At 41.1% G+C, this 23,857-nt stretch overlaps 1 protein-coding gene and 1 long non-coding RNA gene across 8 annotated transcripts in view; one reads left to right on the top strand and one right to left on the bottom strand.

Moving 5' to 3' along the window:
• The window catches only part of LOC122793288, a 216,267-nt gene extending 197,505 nt beyond the window's left edge, over window positions 1–18,762 (bottom strand). The window contains exon 1 of the long non-coding RNA XR_006363458.1: window positions 18,698–18,762. This is a non-coding gene — a long non-coding RNA (uncharacterized LOC122793288). The remainder of the gene's footprint in view (window positions 1–18,697) is intronic.
• The window catches only part of LOC122793286 (A-agglutinin anchorage subunit-like), a 1,003,124-nt gene that overhangs the window by 118,428 nt on the left and 860,839 nt on the right, over window positions 1–23,857 (top strand). The window lies entirely within an intron of this gene.

A 23,857-nucleotide genomic window follows, 5' to 3' on the forward strand; every position in this document is an offset into this window, starting at 1 on the left:
ACAAAGTTTGATGCATAGTCATTACACATGCCAGTATACAGCAGCTGTCATGGCTTACAACACCTGCCATGGCATAACAATACTGCACTACACAAGTACATGTTGACAGACTGAGAGAAGGTGAATTACAGTACATCATTTGATATTACAGCTGCGTACACCCTTACTTACTGTCAACATGTCTAACTCATAATCCACTATCTTTCCTACAACAGCCGACCATTGTAAGAGGGAGTAACAGGGGCAGAGATGTGATTTGATTCAAAGCAGGGGCAGTTGAAATGCATGCCTGTAGGTGTTAGACAGCAGAGTATCACCAACATGTCAATGCCATAATTGTACTACAGGACTACTGTTGTAATCCCTATTCCCCATACCTCCATCCTCCCATCTGCATCCCATTATATGGGGACTTGTATTACCTACCTGGTAGACTGAAGTGATTCTATGTTGATCAGAATGCCTGCAAACAACTTACAAAACCATTGTCTGTCTGAGTAAAGTAACATACGGTGCTTTTCCCCATAAGGAATTGATTGCCTTTTGTAGGTAATGCTCATTAATGGGTAATTGCCTGTGCACCATTTTGTGGCTCAGACTTGCTAATTGCATTCAAAACAGCTAAGCTGCATTTTCATTAGCCAATGACATGGCACCACAGTGCAATATTTAAGGGCTTCATGTAGGCCTTGGCCCCTTTCTTAGTCTATGAGATGGACATTAGTGAGGTGTGGAGACTACAGCATTACAGAGGGTAGGTACAAATACTGTCCACAGTTGAGATTTATGAGGTATGGCCACAATTTTGCATGACATTGTCTCATGACATTATGATTATCTGTCAGTTCAGTGATAAACAATGTGGGTTTTGCTCAATAAGGAGAGAGAGACATGAGTGTCATATGTCATGCTTGTCAGACTATGCAAGCTGATGCAGTAGCTGATATTCTATCAGCTCACTGTCTTTGTAGGAGCAAACTGTGAAATATGTCCCTGTTACTGGACCTTTGTCTCTCCCACCCTGTATGTATAGTTTTGTCTTGATCCCTTGTTCTAGGGGGTTGTGAGGTATGGTAGGTCTGTAGCAGTTAGCTTAACATACAGCTGCACATAGGACACATAGGGGGAGTGTGAACTCTTTGGAGGACAGCAAGCTGTATGTGTAACCGAGTTAGCAGTATCAGCTCTGTCATTACAGCAGAACCAGGGTAAGGGTACCCTTTACAGTCCACTCAAGGCATGTGCTTAAGGTATATCTGTTATGTAACAGTGCCAATCACAAAGTAGTAGAAGACATATAGTTAGGTTATACAAATATGTGCAGTGTTTCTTACCTACAGGCCTTTGACTTGCAAACATGGGCAGCAGTTAACTCAGTAGCAGCAACCTGTGTGGGCTAAAACTGCATGATTCAATCATTACTTTCTGTGTTCACAACAATGTAATTAAAGTACAACACACTGGATTCAAACCCAGGACTGTGGGTGACAAAATGTAATGTATGGAAGGCATTTAACAGACTGAGCTACTGAGTCAGTACTGCAGCAGGTGTATTTGAAAGATATATGTGCATATATACAGTCTGTGATACATATTGTCTGCATCCATCATTATCTGCATGGCTTTCAAAGGCAGTTGTTCTGCAGCAGGGTCCCAGTTGTACACATGTGCTTTGCCATTGCTGCCTTAGCAGGTATGTTTAAAGATGTTGCTGATAAAAGGGTACATTTACCTGCTATCCCAGGCCTCATGTACATCCATTATTTATTTGGCTGTGTACTGCTGTGCCTTTTGCATCAGAGTCACAAGGACACTCCCATATTTCCCATTAGATATACTTGCAGTCTGTCAGTGGTAATCAGTATATTTTGCTGGGAACACCTGTGTTAATTAAGAGCTGAGTGGCCTAGTGGGCTAATGCACTATGCTGTAGTTGACAGGAGCCTGGGTTTGAGACATGGCAGGGCTTTTTATTTTGTAGATGTGCCTAACAGTGTAAGAAACACATAAGATCATTAAGGCACATTGAAGCAGGTTTGTGCGGGTATGCTCTGTGTGTGCATAGCTCCGCACAAACCCACACAAATAATGTAAAAAGGAAAGAAAAAGGGGGTGATAGGCAGTGATGAATTGGGGCCAAGCAGTAGGAAAACATACTGAAAGACAGGTAGAGATGTGCAGGAAGGGTGTAGGAAAGGACCATAGCTTTCCATTTCTTGTACAGCAACAGCTGTGCAATTTTACAGTTTTTATGCATGAGTTTGGACCCAGAAACCCCAGAGAGAGGGGTGAGGACAACATAAATGTGTTGCCAAGTCAATTGGACCTAATTAGTTGTGCCCAATGGACATGTGTGAATGGAGAGCTATGTACAAGGCGATATATATATTTTTTTTTGTGGGACAGGTGGCCATTTTTTTTTAAAGGAGAGAGTGAAATGTTGGGGACAAGATATAGGTACATGTGGGGGAGGTAAGTTGAGTAGGAGAGTTTGCATTTGCAGACAGATAAGACAGCATACAGAGGCAGTGTATGACACATGAGCAGGGTTAAACATCTTGGATGGAGAGGGTGTTGTGGAATCAGCGATACATGTGCCCCCAGATGACAGCAGTGTGACTGACATCCCCACCCATGGGCAGTCAACACTGCTCCTTCACTGCCCTGAAGGTAGCTGCCCTGGAGGCTGGGACCCAGAGCCACCAGGCCCCATGAGGTTGTCGAGTCTGCCCTCAATCTGGCGCAGGCATTGTTCATAACTCCTATGCACAATCCTGTGCACCATGGCTGGTAGTTGATCTTGGGTGTCTACTGCCCCTCTGACACCAATCACAGGGGGAGACGTGCCCTGTCCCCTGAAGCGTTTCACCCAAGGGTAGTGCAGGGCCGCAGAGGGGGCACCACTGGCCTGGGTTCCAGATGCGCAGGTACCAGGTGCCATGGCCAGCTGAGATAGGGTAGACAGATCTACAGGAACCAGCCTACCCTGTCTTGCTGTGGTGATAGAGGTATAACAATGCACAGAGGTTAGCTATGAACTAAACATTTTGTTAGTTATAACAGCATGCCAGAACACTGGAAATAACCCATTAACATATCAATGCATATTATATGGAACACAACAATAAATAACATAACAGGCAGTATATTAACAGCATTCCAGTAACAGTTACGGCACAAGGCCAACAACATAGGTAATTCAACAAGATATGTTAATATGCAACCATTGTAATGCATAACAATAATAAAATACATGCCCCAAAATAAAGTTTAGAGAACAACATATGTTAATAGTAAACCATAACCAATTTATAACAATAAAAATTTAGATGAAGATACGGGGTTGGTAGAGAGAGAAATACAGTCCATTAATACCAGTATAGGCTATATCGTTTACAACAGTACTGCTATATACTCTACAAGTCTGTCCTTCTTTTTTGTATAACTGTGTCCTATAGCTTTTGTAGGACGTACATACCTCTCAAGCTATTCGCATGGAACAGTATGGGCCCAGCAGTAACACCTGCAGGTACACAACTACAGAGAACACTTACATATCAGGTAGACCTGTACAACTTCCAAGGTGTACTGTGGACTGATGTAGTGTTACTGTGCTATTGGCATAATGTAGATGATACATCTGTGACAGAGGGATTATGCAACAGTAATTACATATTATGACAGTGTGACACTTGAGGGACATGTATGTGTACAGTACAGAGAGTAAACAACTACCATGCCTTGCTTGGCAGGCATGTGGATAGAACTTCAGCAACCTTTCACAGACACTCCAGGCATACAGCCATACCAAGATTACACAATTTATTTATTTTCTTTTATTATTATTGTACTTTTTCCTTTATTTTATGAAGTCTTATAGCATTCCTTGTCTATGCTGTTAACAGTCTGTTACATCTGAACACACTACTTATTTACTCATAATAAGAGCTACCTCACCCATTTACCTGTGTTTCCTGTGGAGAGAACATTTGTCATCAATACGTAACTGATTCGCTAATATTTACTTCTACATGGCACTGGATTCAAACCCTGGTCTATGTGTGCAAAATGTACTTCATAGAGAGCATTTAACAAACTGCAGTACTGAGCCACTGCTGATTACTGACTGATATTTGCCTAGAGCCCTTGGACACAAAATATGACCTGGTAGTAGCACTACAGTTTTATACTAGACTGCAGTGACAGTTGAACACACATGCATCAGATTCATGCATGACAGAGATACTAGGTAAACTAACCATTACTACACATAATGCAGGTGTACACAATATAGTTAGTGGGTGGAAATATCTGTGAAGTCTACAAACCATATTAGATTATTGGGTTGGCTACCTCACCCATATACAGTTGCAGAGAGTATATTTGCAGTCTACAGTTATTACACTGTCATACTTGCCTGCAGCAACTTATCTCAGACCCTGAATGCATAAAGCTGAAATGCAATGGTTAGCACAAGACAATCCTGATATACACAATATACGTTGGGTGTTAATGCTATTGCTTCAGATGTTATACCTTGAGGCAGGCAGTGATATTCTTTTGTGTTTTTATTTCAGAGCAATTGTCATAATCAATTTCATGCAAAACAGCCCTAATTACAGACATATTGCACAACACAGCTTTATTAGGGGTACCTTTATGCATTTACTGATACAGTTTCAAGTCTTTATTGCACAACAGATTATGTAATGCAGGTGTTGCAATACAGCTGTAATCCCACAATTGTTGCACTAGAAACTTTATTTCATTTACTTTATCAGGATTAATGTTTTAGACTTCCCTGTTTATTGCACTATAGTTGGCAGTAGGCACTTATTGCAGTACAGGTCTATGTCCACATTCATTGCAATGCACAAATATTTACTGTATATACCTATTAGCAGTTAATGCTTTACTCTTTCTTACTTATTTGACTATAGATTGCAAATTAATCTGTACTTACCACACTCATGGCAGAACCTGGCCAAGCACCCATCATGCGCCCCAAGGTTGCAAGCTCTCTGCTCTGCAGCTGTAGGGAGAGAAGTGCACCTTTATACATACCTGTCTATCAAACATTCAGATTAAGTATTAGTAAAATAATGGTACAGTACGTACAAACATGTGGGCATTCCCATCCTGAGCTTCCAGGTCACAAGTGTCCAGAAGATCCTCCTTCCGATGCTTCAGGTCATCATAGTGGTGATGGACCTGCTCACCTGTGTGAGGGATACCTGTAGCACTGGTGAGATCACATGCCAGCTGGTCCCAGGCCTCTGTCTTGCACTCTGAGCCCTGGAACTGCCCCTGCAGCAGCTGGTCATCATGGTCTTTCACCCGGAGTCCAACCATGACCCAGGACTCCAGAGTGCACCACTGCTGTGCCCAGAAGTGCAAACCCTCTCCAACACCAGCCATTGTTGCTGCACAGTTCAAACTCCAACTGGTTATGTTGTATTCCCAACTTTTGAGCTTAATATAGCCTGCCCTCCCCCCTTACACACCACTGGGCATTTTTTAAAAATGCAGGATTTCACTTGACACCATGCAAACCAGTGCAGCTGAGCTGACCAGTGCTCAAACTGGCACTGCTTAGCAGTGCCTAGCAGTGCATAAACCAGCTAAGCACAGCCAAGCATTGCCAAGCACTGCCAAGCAGTGCATAAACAGAGACTGTTTTTTTCTTAGCAGGTCTTAGCAGAGATTTGCTGAGCACAGCAGATCAGGATTGAAAAATAATCATAATAAGTTGTCTTTGGAAAATAAATGCTTACTTTCCCTTCCATGTATTCAAACCCTGCACCTACTGCACATAATGCCGTAACTCTAACCACTGGGAACATGGATATGTGGCATGCTGCTGCAGTTTTAAATATACCTCTGAGCTAATGTTAAGCACTGCTAAGTACCATGCCACACTAGAAAAACCCGCTAAGCTGTGATTAAACGTGACCTTTGCATCACAAATTAAATGCATCCAGTTTCTATTTTTAGATGTTGCTGTACTCCGCGCTGTACAAAGCAAACATGAAAAAAATCAAGTAAATTGATATAATGCACTAGGACAGTGCACGGGGTGTGTTACTCTTCTGCAGAAACAGTTAGCCACTCACTCCCTACCCTGATTCAATAACCGTGTTCCATGGCTCTCCCTCAGCACCGAGCCATTATTAATATGCATGTTAGATTTCAAAATGTGCACAACACCAATACATTTAGTTCCAAGAGGAAACGTCCACGTTCCATTCTTAAAGGACGTGGCAATAATACAGATTCTACTGATTATGACACTTCATCAGGGACTGACACAGAAACACAGCACACCATGGGATCCCCCACGCCCAAACGTAATAATCATACATTCCCTTTAGGCCGAACAGGGGGAGGAGAGGTGGCAGGAAACACAAAAAGAGTTACAAGTCTACAAAATTTGATGGAGGTACTAACGAACAAATAAATAATGTTTGTAACATTTCTAATACTGTATTAACATCTGAACAAATATCTCTATTGAATAAAGGATTATCTTTTATCCCTGTTTTTTTTGTTCCTGAGGATACCTTTGCACAAGATTTATTTTCTTTCTGTAGACTTGTTAACCTTAAATTATTTTTCCAGGATAAGGGGGAAGATGAACAGCAACAAATGGATGTTTTTAAATATCATGCTTCATCATTCACACCCCCCATGCATCCCTCTGTAAGTCTTTTTTTACGTAGCGTACTCAGTGATTTACATTTTCAGTATAATTCTCATCAACCAATGTCTAATAACATGACAGATAGTGATTTATCTAGTTTAGATGAATTAGTAAGAAATAAAGATTTGGTTATTCTTCATGCAGACAAAGGTGGGGCGGTGGTGGTGATGGATTGGAGTTATTATGACATGGAGGCTCACCAACAACTAGGTGATGCCCGATACTATACAAAAATGTCACTAGACCCCACACCAGTATTTAGGGAACAAATCAATGATTTCTTACATTCTGTGGTGGATAATGGGATTATAACTACTAAAACATTAGCACACCTTACTATCACTGACCCGGCTAGACAATTTATCTATTTCCTGCCAAAGATACATAAGGATTTCTCACATCCACCAGGTAGGCCCATTGTGTCGGGCATAGGATCACTTACTGAGCCGCTTTCTTAATTTCTGACCAGGTATTTAAAACCACTACTACCATGGGTTAGATCTAGGATACAGGATACCACCCAATTTTTGAGTATTGTTAATGACATGCAATTAGAACAGGATTGGTGGCTATGCACACTAGATGTAAGCTCATTATATACCAACATCCCTCATTGGGCTGGTCTTGATGCCATTGAATATTGGCTTTATAAATCCAACATGTACCAACCTGGTTTTAACACTTTTCTGTTAAATTTGACTGAGCATGTACTGACCAAAAACGTCTTTTTCTATGATCAGGAATGTTATTTACAGATCAGAGGTACAGCAATGGGGGCTTCTTTTGCCCCCATTTATGCTGATCTATTTATGGCTTATATTGAGGAAATAATGATTTATGATGATACTCACAACTTGTTTTTGCCTGATATTGACATTTGGCGGAGATATTTGGATGACTGCTGGATGGTGTGGAGATCAGATACTGGATATCTCCGAGAATTTATGGAATATCTAAATGACAACAAATGGGGAATTCAGTTTACTATCACTTATGACCAAAAATCCATTACGTTTTTGGATGTTTTGGTCACAAAAAATGAGGATAACACCCTGAATACTGAAGTTTATAGGAAGTTCCCCCAGTACAATACCTTACTCCATGCCTCCAGCTTTCATCCAAAACATATCGCCAAAAACATTCCAAAATCACAATTTCTTAGAATAAGACATAATTGTTCGGATGATGCTAGCTTTAAACATCATGCACATGCTCTATATAATAGATTTATCAATAGAGGATACAGCTCAGGATATGTTACTATGGCCCAAAATTATGCTCAGGGCTTACATAGAGAAAATCTACTGACATATAAAAAGAAATCTTCATCTCCAAATACATTACGTTTCACTACCACGTTTGGCAGGAACACCAACAGATTTATGGATATCATCAAAGACAATTGGAATATACTTAAAGCTGATAGTAAGATTCAAACATTTATTCCTAATACATGTTCCTTTTCTTTTCGTAAAGGAAAAAATCTAGCAGGATATTTTAATCACTACAAACACCATTCTGAGTCCAGTCTACCTCAGTTATATCAAACCACTATTTTGGGCGACAGACTGATTGGATGTTTCCCCTGTGGACATTGTGTAAATTGTAAATATATTTTGAAGTCCAAGGAATTTAGCAGTAGAAACAGCAGTACTGTTTTTGACATTCGATTTTTTGCCAATTGTAATACAGATTGGGCTATTTATATGGCATGCTGTAGTTGCCATGCATTTTATATAGGTCAGACCTCTCGACCATTCAGGTTACGTATGTCTGAACACCTGAGTGACATTAAATGTAAAAGAACTACCAATGCCCTATATAAACACACACTCACACATCAAACAGCTCAATTCCATTTCATCATTATAGATAAACTTATTGGGGATCGAACTCATAAACTTGGCTGGCATAAGAAACTTGATGCCAGGGAGAAAAAATGGATTACCAAACTTGGTGCCCTATTCAACCCAGGACTCAATGAATATTTATAAAAAAATATTTATAAAAGAATTTATAAATAATATCTCCTATGATGTATATGCATTATGGTTTATATCACATATCATTACATAAATATTCATGAGTTCACTAATTAGATATGCAATTGTCAACCAATCATTTGTTATTGCTTATTATATAAGACTTGATTTTGTTTGTGCCTTTTGTAAAACACTGAAGAAGGCCAGGAATAATATTGGCCGAAACCGGTCTGTTTTGTACAAGCTTGGAATGAAGTTGTTTTTTACAAGCTTGAAATGAAGCTATAGTAGTTCTTTATTAAACTACTATTTACCACACGGCTCACTTGTTGCTGGCTTTGATTCTACTTTTTAGTCTGGTTTTTTGCCGTGCAACTCCCTATGTGCAGGGGAACTTTGTTTTGGATACACATTACCTTGTTTTTCCCGAAGGGTATGACTATACATTTTTTGGCGTTTAACTTCAGGCCATGGCTCTGGCACCAGCTATCTGTTTCCGTGAGTCCCTTCTGAAGGATATCCGTGTCCGATGCACTTTCCACTATGGCGCCCAGTTTGCAGTCGTCTGCAAACTTTGTCAGCCTAAGTCCTCCCATGTTGGCCTGTACTTCTGAGAAGTAGATGCCGAACAATAGGGGGCCAAGGACCGAGCCTGTGGGACACCACTTGTGACCGGCTTGGAGTCTGACATAGCGCCAGCAACTCTAGTCCCGTGGGTTCTGACCTTCTGCCAGTTTGCAACCCATCTTGTGACATATGGGTTTACATTTAAGCTGGTAAGTTTTTCTACAATACCCAAGTGAGGTATTGTGTCAAAGCCTTTGCAAGGTCAAGGTAGGCTGTATGGACTGCCTTTCCTCATCAATGGCCTTGGTGACTGTTTCGAAGAAGTCGACCAAGTTCAAAAGACATGATCTTCCCTTGACGAAGCCAAACTGGGTCGGGTCCAATGTCTGCAAGTCCCCTATATCTTTGTTTATGAGCTCCATTATGATCCTCTCCATAGCTTTGCAGACTAGACTTGTTAAGCTTATGGGGCGGTAATTACCAGGGTCCATAGAGGCACCGCCATTGTGGAGTGGGACCACAGTTGCCGTACGCCACTCCTTGGGCACGTATCCTGTGGTAAGGCTGAGATTAAACAGCTGCCTTATGTGCGGGTTTAATTCCTCATTTAGCTCGTGTAGCACACAGCCAGGGACACCATCCAGTCCCATTTTTGCTGTGTTTTTAGCTTTAGAGAGAGCAGCTTTCACCTGCGCATTTGAGATGTCTGGGAGGCTACACTTCGCTGGGATAGTTATCTCTCCTTTAGGGGAGAGGGGGTGAAGTTTGCACTGAACCTGTCTGCCAGTATGTTGGCAATGTCTGTGGGTTCAGTGATTTTTGTATCATTTTGGACTAATTCTGAGCATATCTGGGAGTTTCCACCCAGGTTCCTAACATAGCTGAAAAAGGCCTTATGATTGTCCTTGAATCCATGGCAATTTTTCTCTCAAAATTGGCCTTAGTTGATTTTTATGAGTGCTCGTATTTTTTACTAATAATGATCAGGGTGACTTCCTTTATGGATTTTGTTCTATCATGTAATAGCTTTATCCTCTTATTGTAAAGTTTGTTAATGGCTGGGGTCCACCAGACTGGACGCTTGCCCTTTGTGGAAAGAGTCTTGGTTTTATTTAGGATTGCCTGATCCATGCAGTCCTGGAGGTGTTCATAGAAGGCATTTGTAAGGGCTTCCAGCTTGGGTTGTGGTTTCCACTGTCTCAGGGGCCTTAAAGGATACCACACCAGTCTTGAGTAGTGTGAAGTTTGCTTTAGAGAAGTTCTTCACTGTGGTCTTTTTTGTTTGGGGTGGGGGCGGGATGTGGATTTCCAGTGAGATTAGTTTATGATCAGATCTCACCAATGAGGGATATACTTCCGGTGTGGAGCATTTTGTCCCCATGTTTGTGATAATGAGATCTAGTATATTTTCTCCTCTCGTGGGAACAGTGACTAGCTGTTCCATGGCATTTGAATTTATGAACTCCAGGAACCATTGGGCTAGAAAGTTAGGGCTTGAGTAATGTTCCCAGTCTATATTTGAGTAGTTGAAATCACCCAATATGATGGTGTTTGGAGATACATTTATACCCTCCAGTGTCTTCAGGAAGGCTGTGGGTTCCTAAGTTTGAGAGGGTGGCCTGTAGCATGCTACAATTTGTAGAGCAGTTTTGCCTATGGTTAGTTGCACCTGGATGGTTTCCGAAGCTTCGTTGCCACCAACCTGGAGGTGTGGGTATCCTTTATGAATATGGATACACCCTCCTTTGTGGTGTGGTCCGGGTTTTGGGGCCGGAACGCATGATATGAGGTAAAACTTAATAGTGCCGGGGTGCTCTCAGGAGCCTTGAACCAGGTTTCAGTTACAGCACAGACATCGATGTTCTCCATACTGAGAAGGGCCTCGAGTGCGTGCATTTTGAGATTTAGACTTCTGGCATTGAGCAGCATTACCCTCAGTTTCTTTCCATTTTGTTTTCTAGGGTGGTAGGTTTAGAATTTGAGCCTGCCTAAAAGGCACTATGGGGTGGCAAGAGCCTTAGCCAATATCCGAATCCTAGGGTGACAGGTGCAAGCCGCCCCTTAAGCAGCGTGGCTTGTCAAGCATGTCATCCCAGGCAGACATACACTGGATCCCCTTTGAATGACACCAGACATTAAGCCAATTGTTAAAGCTGATCATCTTGTCTCTATATTGTGGCATCATTCTTGGTGAAGGAAGGATACTGCTCAGGGTTAGGTCATACCTGCCTGGGCTACATAATCAGAGAGCCCTCTATGTCTCTTTTCATGTAGTCCAGGGAGGTACGCCTCAGGTCGCTCACACCAGCATGGACAATGACTGTGTCATATTTGTACTGGCCGTGGAGTGACCCAAGTGCTTGTGTTATGTGGCGGATTCTAGCGCCCGACAGGCAGCTTACTGTGACCCTCTCCTTGTTCAGCCTGGTGAGTGGGACGCCAGTGTGTCTGACTATGGAGTCACCTATGACAAGTATGTTTGGTGTTGTATTTGGCCTTAAGGGCTGTGACTGCTTTGCACACTGCTTTTGTGGTTTATGTGTTGCTTGTGGGGTGTCTTGAGGTAGCAGTTGTTTGGGTGTCTGCTTTGAGGCCTCTGCTGTTTAGGTAAATTTTACTCAGAGCCCGAGTATGTCTTTGTGTGTTTATGTGTTTGATTCAGTGGTGTGGTAGCATTATGTGAGGCTGGTTTTGTGGTGTGTGTAGTTGCCTTCTCCTCCTGTCTGGTCTTGCCAGTCCTGGAGTTGAGAGAGCTCAGCCTCCAGTTTGGCTAAATAGCTGCATCTCTCGCAAGTATTTGTGTTATGTGGGAGGAGGAGAGGGTTGTCTGTGTACATGAGGCAGTTATAACATTACCTCAAGATTCCCAGATTCACCAGCTGGACCGGAGAGGAGATTGACAACTGACCTTTGGACATGCTAGAATAATATTGGGAATTTCTTAATAACTGAAAACAAGGGCCAGTGGGGAGTGAGGGTGTAGTGCTTTTTATTTTTTGTGCTGGCTTTTATAATTGCTTTAGTGAGCAAGTGCCAGGTAACTTGAGTGCAATGTGTTACAAGTAACTAAATGCAAAATGACAAAAAGTAACTTTCTTCAAGTGAAACAAGGAAATAAGTACAGTAAGCAATGCAGATATCACTAGTGATCCACAGAAGCACTGGAGAAGCTGCGATTAGGTGGAATTAGCTTCCAGGAAATAACAAGCAAACAAACAACAAGCATATAAACAAAGCTAGATTTACAAGTAAAATGCTGTACTCCGCGCTGTACAAAGCAAACATGAAAAAAATCAAGTAAATTGATATAATGCACTAGGACAGTGCACAGGGTGTGTTACTCTTCTGCGGAAACAGTTAGCCACTCACTCCCTACCCTGATTCAATAACCGTGTTCCATGGCTCTCCCTCAGCACCGAGCCATTATTAATATGCATGCTGTGCTACTGTGGGGGAATCAAGTACACAGACATGGTTAACTTCCCCTCATATCTTGCTTTCTCAGCTGCTCTGCCTTCATTCCAGAAGTTTGTGCATTATACAGAAGTAGTAGTTGCCCCACTGTTTTGTATACCTTACTTTTTTTTTCTTTAGCATTCCTTTGTCACACACTATCCCTGACACTCTATGCCAGTTCACTACATTTCCTCTGATTCTAGCTTTCACTTGTTCATTCAGACTCCCCTTCTCACAGTGTGCATTCTACCACCTGTCTCAAGCAATGTAAGGGAGCTTGAGACAGGTGGCAGAATGCACACTTGGGACAGACAAAGAAATGGTGACATAAGAATAAAAGCTAAAGTAGCTCCAAATGCAGAGAAGGTAAGATAACAGATTGCAGTGTCCTGGATACATGTGCAAGAAAGCAGAAGATTTGGTGAAGAAGATTTGGGAGAGAGAGAGGAAGATGACAAGTGGAAATGAGGACATCCAACAAAGTGATAAATGGTCTGTGTGTGAGCAAACCTGCAACAATCAGCCATAACTGTTGAAGAAAGTAAGAGAGTGGCACTGAATCCAGAGATAATATAGTTGATGCAACACCCTGACTCCATGAAGAAAATGGAAAAAGTGGGGGTTGAAGTTGATGATGGTCAGCCACTCCATTGTCATACAGGAACAAAGCCCTGACTTTAACCCAGGTGAGCCATATTCGATGAGTAATATGGGCATCTGATGGAGCCTATGGAATGGAGGATGTGTAAGCCTTCCCCTCAGAAAATGGAATAAAAGCTTTGTGCAAAGTCCTTTGGAGCAGGAATGGCAACATTTGGGTAAGTGGTCCTTGGGTGTGTATTTGGCCCAACAAGCTATGAAAGTGGTAGTCTTCTTCACCAGGTATACAGAAGTAAATGTGTATAAGAAACTGCAGTAGCCTCTACAGTGATATGGGTCATGCATTTGCTCTCCCCCTAGCTGAAGGGAGAAACTAAGACTTAAAAGAAAACTTCTGTTATTGTTAAGATAACAGCAGTGGCATACACATCTCCCTACTCTTGTCTGGTTGATGGGCTCTCTGGCACAGGGAGGAGAAGCTTGATGGTCATCAGGCATGGGTCAAGTAACACACAAAAAATATCAGTAGACATTTGGAAAACTATGAGCTTCTAAGTACATAAACTGTTCTCATGCAACTTAAATAGATATGATATTCCACTTTGCTATAATGAGGAATCATTCATTCTGATTTATTCTTTCTTGCCATTTTTTATCTTACACTATAAACATGCATTCATTGACCTGTCTGACATTCCACAAATATGGCTTCAAGTATGCACCTGTTTACCTCTAACAAGCTACTCATTAATCCTAAGAAAACTAATGTAGTGGTCTTTGACTCAGCCAAGAGCTTACATACTATCCTGCCTAGTTTCCTAACAGATCTTAATGGGAACATAATACATAATGTTACTGAACAAAGGTGTCTAGGCTTTATACTTGACCCAACTTTCTGCTTCACCACATATAGAGATACTACCAATAATAAAGTCTTTGCTCAATAAAAAGTGTTACAAAATCAGTCACCCCCTCTCACCTACTGATTTGCCAAAATCATTACATTGCCAAAATATTTTAATACACAAATTGGAATGTTGCCTTCCTTTTCTCATTATGTATTCAGCCATCAAAACTCACAAAATCCAGAGTACTGAGAAAACAATCTGCAGATGCATTGTATTAGCAAACCCCCAGATACAAATGCAATTGGCAAAAAAATTCCAAATGGTTTTCTGTACCTCATTGGAACACTTGTCTTCTAAATACCCAATTTTACAAGGTTCTAAATCATGGTTACTGCCCTCCATAACAGAGAAACTGTCTTTGCAAGACAACCCATATTAACTCAGACTTACACAAGATAATAACTTCTCCCTGGTATGCCCTCCATTTAAAAGTGCTGTAGGTGATAGAGCCTTCCCTAAATTGGGTACTGTTACCTGGAACCACCTACTACTGACATCAAAAACTCAACTATTAAAAGTGTCAAAGCTACACTTAAATACCATCTATTTACAGAATCTTCCTGCAACTGCTATAACAGCAATGGTTAGCATGCATACTACCCCATATCATAAGTGCAGATGGTTAAGCCTGTGAGCTCCTGTGGTACAGAGTTTGATTCCCTCTGCTCTCATTTGCTAACTTTGTGACCATATGCAAGTCACTCAATTAGACATTGTTCCCGAGTCACTCTGAAAAGTGACTGTTTGTCCAGTGGCTTACCTGACTAAAAAATGGGTATAATTAACAGAATACATTTAAAAGGCCTCTCTGAGCCTCATAATGTTGCATTTTACATGTATATATTTTATATATTTATTTAACATTTGTTTACTGGGAAAGTCCAACTTGGAATGAACCAATTTTCAGTGGAGGCCTGGGGAGAAACACTACAGACATGTCTTTGTAATGATGTTTTTTATATATATATATATATATATATATATATATATATATATATATATATATATATATATATATATATCTATATATATATATATATATATATATATATATATCTATATATATATATATATATATATATATCTATATATATATATATATATATATATATATATATATATATATATATATATAAAGTATATACTTGTGAATTTTTATCTATAATTGCATGTATTTTATGCATACCTTTTCTTGTAGTTTCTTTCTCTTTTTTCTTTGTACTTCTCTCAGTGCACTCTGATTGGATTTTCTTAACATTTCCCTCTCTGCATTGAATGTATTACTACTACTGAATTTCTTAATTTTTTCATCCTATATTTGATTTACTTCTTATCTATCCTTTGTTGAAATAGGTTAGTCCCACTAGGCAAGTAACCTCTTTTTTGGGGCAGATGGAACCTTGGTTTAACATCTCATCTAAAGGACAGCACATTCAGGAGTGCAGCACCCTTTATGCTGCACTGCAGTGTCAAGAACTGATGCATCTGCGGTGGGTATAGAACCAAAAGCCGTCTGCACCAAAGGCAAATGTGCTACCTGTTGTGCCAACGACACTGCTAATGTTGGTTGGTAAGATCCTAAAGTATTTTCTGCTATTTGATATCGTGCTGTGACTGAAAAGGTTCAGTAGACCAATCCACCTACTGAGTCCTGTTCAACTGTAATAAATTTCAGCACCCCTGCAACCACCAATGAAATTTACCACAACTCTTAGCATGAGATAAGTGTGTGCCATGATCAAATCAGCTGCAGCCGTATATATACTTTCCCAGTAAAAAAATGTTAAAATAAATGTTAAAATAAAATTAAAAAAATATATATATAGCTATATATATATATATATATATATATATATATATATATATATATACATATATATATACATATATATATATATATATATATATATATATATACACACACACACACACACACACACACACACACACACACACACACACACACACACACACACACACACACACACACACACACACACACACACACACACACATATATAATGAAAGAAAAGGTACGTATGGGAAGGTAGTAAGGGAAGAAAGAGATAGAGATAATAGGGTTATGATGTGCAGTAGGGGAACATACCTAAACAGAAGACAGACAAAACTGATAGAGTAGGAGCTAACTCACTGAGAGAGGGAGAGCCCAATGGAGATGGAGACATCAGACAGTGGATAGACAATAGTGTTTGGGAGGATTAGATAAAAAAACATGGCAGACATAGAGACAAAATGGAGGGTAACACCAGGATGAGGAATAGAATAAGGTTGTGCAGCTGCTGTCTCTGCCAATCATGATGCAGTGGGAACTTACTCTCTACCCTAGGTATCCTCAACACTATGCCCAGCAAGATAGTTGAGCCAATGAACAGTAAGAAGACAACTCATTGAGTCACAGGAGAAAGTTCTCTAAGTGGCCAAAGCAGGTATCAAGCATGTTATATGCAACCTTCATCACAACGTCCATCAAGTACTGATGGGTTTCAAAGTTGTCACTTCTACTGACACTGCTGCAGGCAGGAACAAGAGTAATGTTGTACAATGCAAGGCTGGATGGAGAAACTATTGCAGGTGCTGTAGGAGGTATGCAGGTGGTAGTCTGGCAGCCAGATGTGGGTGTTGGTGGTGCTGTTGCTGTTAACTGTGGGGGCCAGCAGTCCTTGATGGAGGGATGGATTCAACTCTAGAAGCTGAGGCTACATATGATTGTAAGAAAATGAAGAAAAAAAAACTAATAAAAAAACAAATGTATATAACAGAAAGAAAAGCAAGAACAAGGATGGGGAGGAGAAGTGCAGATGTAATAAAAAATGTAGTTTATGGATAGATTTACTATCTTAACATTGCAAGTGCCATACTCAAAGGACCAATGCCTGCCCTCTCAAAAGTACCAGTGATGTGACAATATACATACTATGGGGAAACTTAACCCACATCATCATCACAAACAATCCAGAAGGCAAAGCCTTAACATACTGAGATAATTGTATAGTTTAGATGAATACCGCCTTCTGTGGAAGGTTGGGCGCTGGGCTGGCAACTCGACACTGTAAAACTCTACTGCCAATCATGAGCGGACAGGTGATCCGCTGTGGTGACCCCTAACTGGGAACAAGCCGAAAGAAGAAGAAGAAGATGAATACCATAGTCACACCCACAGTAATGCATCAGTATACTGAGAACAAATGTCTGTGAGAGAAATTTACAGGCACATGGAAAAACTGCAGCTCGCACAAATATGCTGTAGGCACTGTACTCAGATGTACAACAGACACCCATGTGAAATTACCAGTGATGTCACAGTAGACAATTAATGGGGGGAATCAGCCCCACAGCCTTCTTCAATACATAATGACAGCAAAACCTTAACAAGTTGAGCAACTTGTACAAATACCCAGAGGTGCACTCAAAAGTACAGTAATGGCACATATGAGTCACACCAGCAGTAATGTCATCAGACCAAGTATATTGAAATAGGAGATCTGTGAAAGAAATGTTCAGATACAAAGAAAAAATGCATGTCAGACATATGTTTCCATTAGATGTAGTATATTTCAAAGTGCAACAAACAACCACCCTAAATTACCAATAAAGACTCAATATACAACCACAGGGAGAATCCAACCCACAGTAACCATCACCTGGAACCTAGCAGAGTCTTAATATGTACTTGTACAACTGAAATGAAGACTGCAGTCAAACTCACAGTAATGTTATATGTGTAACAAAATATACAGATATAAAGAAAAAAATGCAGCTCAGAAGTATGTTTCCCAAAACAAGCAATATATATTTTATATATATATATATATATATATATATATATATATATATATATATATATATATATATATGGGTCTACCTGATAACACCGACATGCCAAAACACCGACAATGAAATAACCGACACGATAAAACCAAAAGTTCAAAAACATGAAACTTCACATGCCCGACAAACCACAATCCTGACAATCAAAAAAACAAATAACCTTCCCGTAAAACACACAAGCCAATAACTTAACACCTTGATTAACTTGCATAATGCAACTGAAGGCTGCGGTCAAGCACACAGTAATGCTATGTGTGAGACAAATGTACAGATAAAAAAAACGCAGCTCAGACATATGTTTATGTTACTTTACTCATAAGAAAAACCTTCAGCAAATTATGAATGAATAGCACTCTGGAGAACTGATGGAAACAACTTATAGCTATCAGCGTATACAATATGAAAGGGAGACCATAATATGCTGAGCTACTTGTACAATTCCTCAGGAGCACACACTCACACACACACACACACACACACACACACACACACACACACACACACACACACACACACACACACACACACACACAAAACACATACACACACAATAGAATCAGTCTGTACTGTGCTACATTACAGCTGTAGTATCTGAACAGACTTAAAGCTGTACTATATGAAACAGGTATACTCACCCCATCACTCTGTATGGTGCTCTGTCCTCCTCCTTTTGTGCAGCTGTACATACTCAGCAATAGCTTCAGGGGCTATGGAGAAAGAATAAGTAGTGTGTAAGATGTGTGGCTGGCACACAAGGCAGGTTGTATGTGTAATGAGGCAAGGTTTACTTACAGTACGTAGCTGGTCACTGAGCTCTAACCTGGGCTTCCTGCCATCCAAGAAGGTCAGGTTAACATTGCCTCATGTCACTGTAGTGATGGCAACATTGTTCTCCCAAACACAGGATCTCAGTGTCACATGTCCCTGCCTGTGCCTGCCTCTTCCAGACCTCAGACTTTTACTAAAGACCTGTGTATTCATCTGGTAACAGTGTTTGGCTCTAATATTTATTGAGTAAATAAATGAAGATTTTAGATTATTGTGCAAACTGCTTTCATGCCCTAAATAGACCTTTCCCTTCTCCATCTGCAAACATGATTGGTCAGTTATTAGCAGCAAAGAAAATGCAAGTATTTTGCACCCAAATTGGTATTCTTGTGTGCCAACTTGCATGCAATGACAGGCATCTTAACTGTTATGACGTGGAGTGAAAAAAAATATATATAATGTATATTAAGCTTTGAAATTTGCATTGTAAAGTTTGATAAATGACAGCCCTGTACCTGATTATATAGTATAACTAAAGCAGAAAAAAGAGGTCATTGTTCCCCTCTACTTGTCACTCATTAGACCCGTTGTAGAATAAAGTGCCCCTTTTGGTATGTACCTCACAAGACATCTACAACAACTGGAAAGGCTGCAGAAATACCTCACAAAGAAGATTACTGGCCTCAAACAGATGACCTACGCAGACCGTCTCAAAAAACTCCAGCTTTACTCCATCGCATATCGCCTACTCAGAGGTGATCTCTGCCTAACATACAAAGCTACGTCAAAGCCAGAGCTGTTGGACATGTTCCACTTAAAGAAATCCCAATCCCTCTGAGCTACATGCTCTAGGGACCTAAACCTTGTCACCACAATAAACAGAACATGCTGGAGGGATAGATTCCTGTCCCAGAGACTTCCCATACTCTGGCGCAAACTACCTGTCTATATTAAACAAAGTTCCTCATTAGCACTCTTCAAGAAAAATTTTGATGATTGGATGGGAGATAGGAAATTCACCCTGGGGATCACTTCTGTGGCTCTGTTCAACAGGGGCACAGGAAAATCATTTACTTGGGTGGCAAAAGCCAGGGTACCTTTTTGGCTACGCTTATATAGGCCCTAGGGCCAATAGCCTTGTACCTACCTATGAACCTATGAACCTATGTGTCACAGTATTCCATTTCCATTAGGACAGATAAGGAATTATAGATATCTGCCCAAAGTCATAATGTGAATCATGCATGTACAATGCTTCCCATAAGCTCTTAGATGTTTACACTACATTGTGTTCAACTGGGCATGGTGGTTGGCAAGTTATCAAGGAATGCAAATTGAGTAATTCAGAAACAGTAATGAGATGTGCCCTCATTTACATAATCACTACCTCCAAGCACACAAGCTTGTGTGTTGTATGTGTGGCGGAAGGCACACTTACACTAAAGAAGAATTTCTGAAACAGCACCTTCGAAATCTGCTACAAGTGCATCTTACAGTAATTGTTTCTACTGCAACAGCTTCTACAACTTCAGGTAAGTGCTACTGTTTCAGCTTCTCTGTATAAACTATAGTGCATGCTTGTTTCTGTGGTGTTTACCTATGTATGGCATAGCTTTGACAATATGTGTATGGATTATAGAACAAGTGCACTGAGAGGGGCACTGCTATTATAAGTCTATGTTGTACTGATGATTGGTATGCCTAATGGGAGGTACACCAATCAGCAAATACTCAGAGCACATGTGAATGCATTCAGGCCAGCCTAGCCCTATCACTTTGTGCAAAACCCTTGCTTCTATAGCTTATACATGTAAAACAAATAGAAAAGCCTTTTTAACAATGAGAAGAAACAATTATGTCACCTTAGGAAGTGGGAATGTTAAGGCTGCCACAGTGTGGGGGCATTTGCTCTTTAATGCTGTGTACCTGAAATTAGGTAAACCATGTGGATAGACAATATGACTGCCAGACACACCAGCAGCATGGTATATGGTCAAGAAGAAGAATAATGTTATAATGGATTTTTGGGCCACTCACAACCAGTATGTTAATACCAGCATTTTCCATATTTGCAAAGCAATGTATAAAAAACTTAGTAAGCAGAAAACACGCTTCAGTCTGCTGATACACATACCCAAAAAGTAAAGTTCTTAAATGCAGAGAATTAGGCGATACTTCAAGTGCTCCATCTCCATGACTGATGGCTCTATGGCAGGATGCTGCTGATTGGTTCTACGAGGAACATACCAGGTAAGGTATGAATATGAATATTAATGTTGTCAATGGCCATGACCATACTTAAGCAATGGTCTACTGCAGAGCCAGCAACATTGCTCACGTCCCTGTAAAATGAGCTGCCCATCTGGCACAAGGTGATAAGTTGATGGGTTTGGGCCATCAGTTGAGCCACTTTTCATGGAGACAAAGGAATTTCTGGCCTCTGTCTGAGGCAGTGACACCTCCATATGGTCCCACAGTGCAGTGCTGGATGTTGGTGCCAAGCTTCACCAACAGTATCTACAAGAGATGCCTAAGGTCTGCATAGCTCTTGCTCTGTAACAGTAATGGTAACTTCTCTTGCCTTGTTGGTAACTGGCCAAGTTATTAAAGCTGTCTGATTTGGTTTATACAAGAACATCAAGGGTTCCACTCGCATAACCATCTGCACATGATATGCTGTATGAATGTTTGGTTTTCAAATGAAACTATTCATACACCTGTCTTTAATGTATTCTTCTGGTAATGGGTCATTCTTATAGAAGGTATTCTGCTTTACTGTGTTCATAGGTGATTCTCTATCCATCACCATCACTGTGAAACTGCCACTGCCTCATGTTGGAGGATCTGCAACATCTATAATGGTGGCAGAAATGAGACAGAGCAATCAAAGAGTACAGTGTGTGTGTGTGTGTGTGTGTGTGTGTGTGTGTGTGTGTGTGTGTGTGTGTGTGTGTGTGTGCGTGCGCACTGGACACAAAGAATTTGACCACGACATCCCCTACACAGACCATGGTCATAGCCTCTATACCTTCAGATATTGAGGAATCCCACACACCACACAGGGATAGGAGGTTACTGGGGACCCTAGAAGTCAGGGAAGTGAGGTACTCCTTACCAGACACTTGTCAGAATCTGCCCCTAGCCCCCCTTGATTGGGAAGTGCACATGTGGGGGGGTGGCCACTGATGCTCACAGAAGACATGGTTACAGCCCTCCCCTGAAGTTCCTGTGTCAATGTCCCTAACCCAGCATATGTGCAGGGCCATCATGGAGGCACAGGTTAGTGTCACCACAGCTATGGCAGAATTCATAGGGCTAATGTTGGTATGCAAGATGCTATATAGGCATGTGTGTTCCATATACGTGACTCTTTTGATAGACTAAATCACATACTGGAATTTGCCATGTCCTCTCAAGTCCACTAGCTGTGCATGAGGTATCATCCACAAAATTGTTACACTGCTATCTCCACAGATGTTGGCCATTGTGGCCATGGATGATCTAGATCACATCCATGGTGTGCTAACACTACCACAGCTGCATCTGTTGTGCTGATATCTACAGTTAGAAGATGACATCCTCAGGGTTGTGGCAGTGGCATGTCTCTTAATAGACACTGATCATGATCATTCAACAGCTAGCCAGGGTCATGTTACAACCTGTGCAGCTTATGGTAGAACCAGTTCTCACTCACAGGTGTATGCATAAGATGTTCAAACCTCTACCATGTATGCCCTGGACTTGTCAAGTAGCTTGAGCCATAGTACTACAACTTCTATTGTCTGTTTCTCAGCTGACCCTGTCATCACCACAGCCCATAGTACACCCCAGTATATCACACACAACACAACAGTTTTTCACACACACACACACACACACACACACACACACACACACACACACACACACACACACACACACACACACACACACACACACACACACACACACACACACACACACACTTGCAGTGCTAGTGGCCCTACACAAAGCCTTTTATATTAAGGCACCCAACACTCATAGCCCACATACACAACTTCACTCTCTTTTAATTGTCCTCTGCACTCACTTATTTTCCTACAAATGACATCCACACATCTAGTTGATCTCCTACCTGCACAAATGATAAAAATGATGCTTTGCCCATTTAATACATTGTTGCTTGGTTTGCCTATATGTGATACACAGTGTGGCCAGCCTATATAAGGGTAATCACAGTCTGGTGTTAGTTGTGCATGCATCATTTTTTGTAGTTTATCTGCTTTACTCTGTGTGTGAACTGCTGCCTCGTTGCCAGTACCACAGCATACTGTGCCCACCTCTATCTAAGATGATCATCCTCTGTTGCTGGCTCCTTCTTTGGCTCCTCACCTGGCTCAGCTTCTACTGCTTAGTGTGCTGGAGACTGATCCCCCTGTAACTGCTCCCCACTGCAGTATCTGCTGCCTAAATATGATTGTGTATAATATTGGTCATACTGAAAATATTTTTGAACATGTGCCAGGTTCATACTGCAAAGTACCACTAAATGAATCCAGAAAGTGAAAGCATGCCTTCAGCAGCCCAAACACACACTCTGTAATGTTTCTTGTCCATGAACGTGCAAAGTTGCACGCTTTGTCTGTTTAATTCTGTGAGTTTCTTATGGGTGCCATCAGCCAGGGTTCCAGGCCACATTTTGCATCACCAATAAAATGCTCATGAGGAAGTCACCCCTTGCAATATGTTGGTACAGGTCACAGGTTTGCCATATGTGACAGTCTGGATAACTGCCTAGGTGGCCTGAAAACACATTGTAGAGGATACCCTGTTCATTACTGACTACCTGGCAGTTGGACATACCCTTTGCAGTTCGCATGTCTCTTCCACATTTCACCAGGTGGGCCCTTTATTTCAGTGTGGGCACACTCTATGGCCCCCAGGACCTTCTGGAAATGAGCTATATCAAAGACTTCCCGCATGGTGTTGCCTGTCTCCTCTGTAGTACATTGAGACCACTTATGCTCCCCCACATGATGAATCATAGC

The sequence above is a fragment of the Protopterus annectens genome, chromosome 2.part0, assembly GCF_019279795.1.
Source record: "Protopterus annectens isolate FY-2018-M chromosome 2.part0, PAN1.0, whole genome shotgun sequence".
NCBI lineage: Eukaryota > Metazoa > Chordata > Ceratodontiformes > Protopteridae > Protopterus > Protopterus annectens.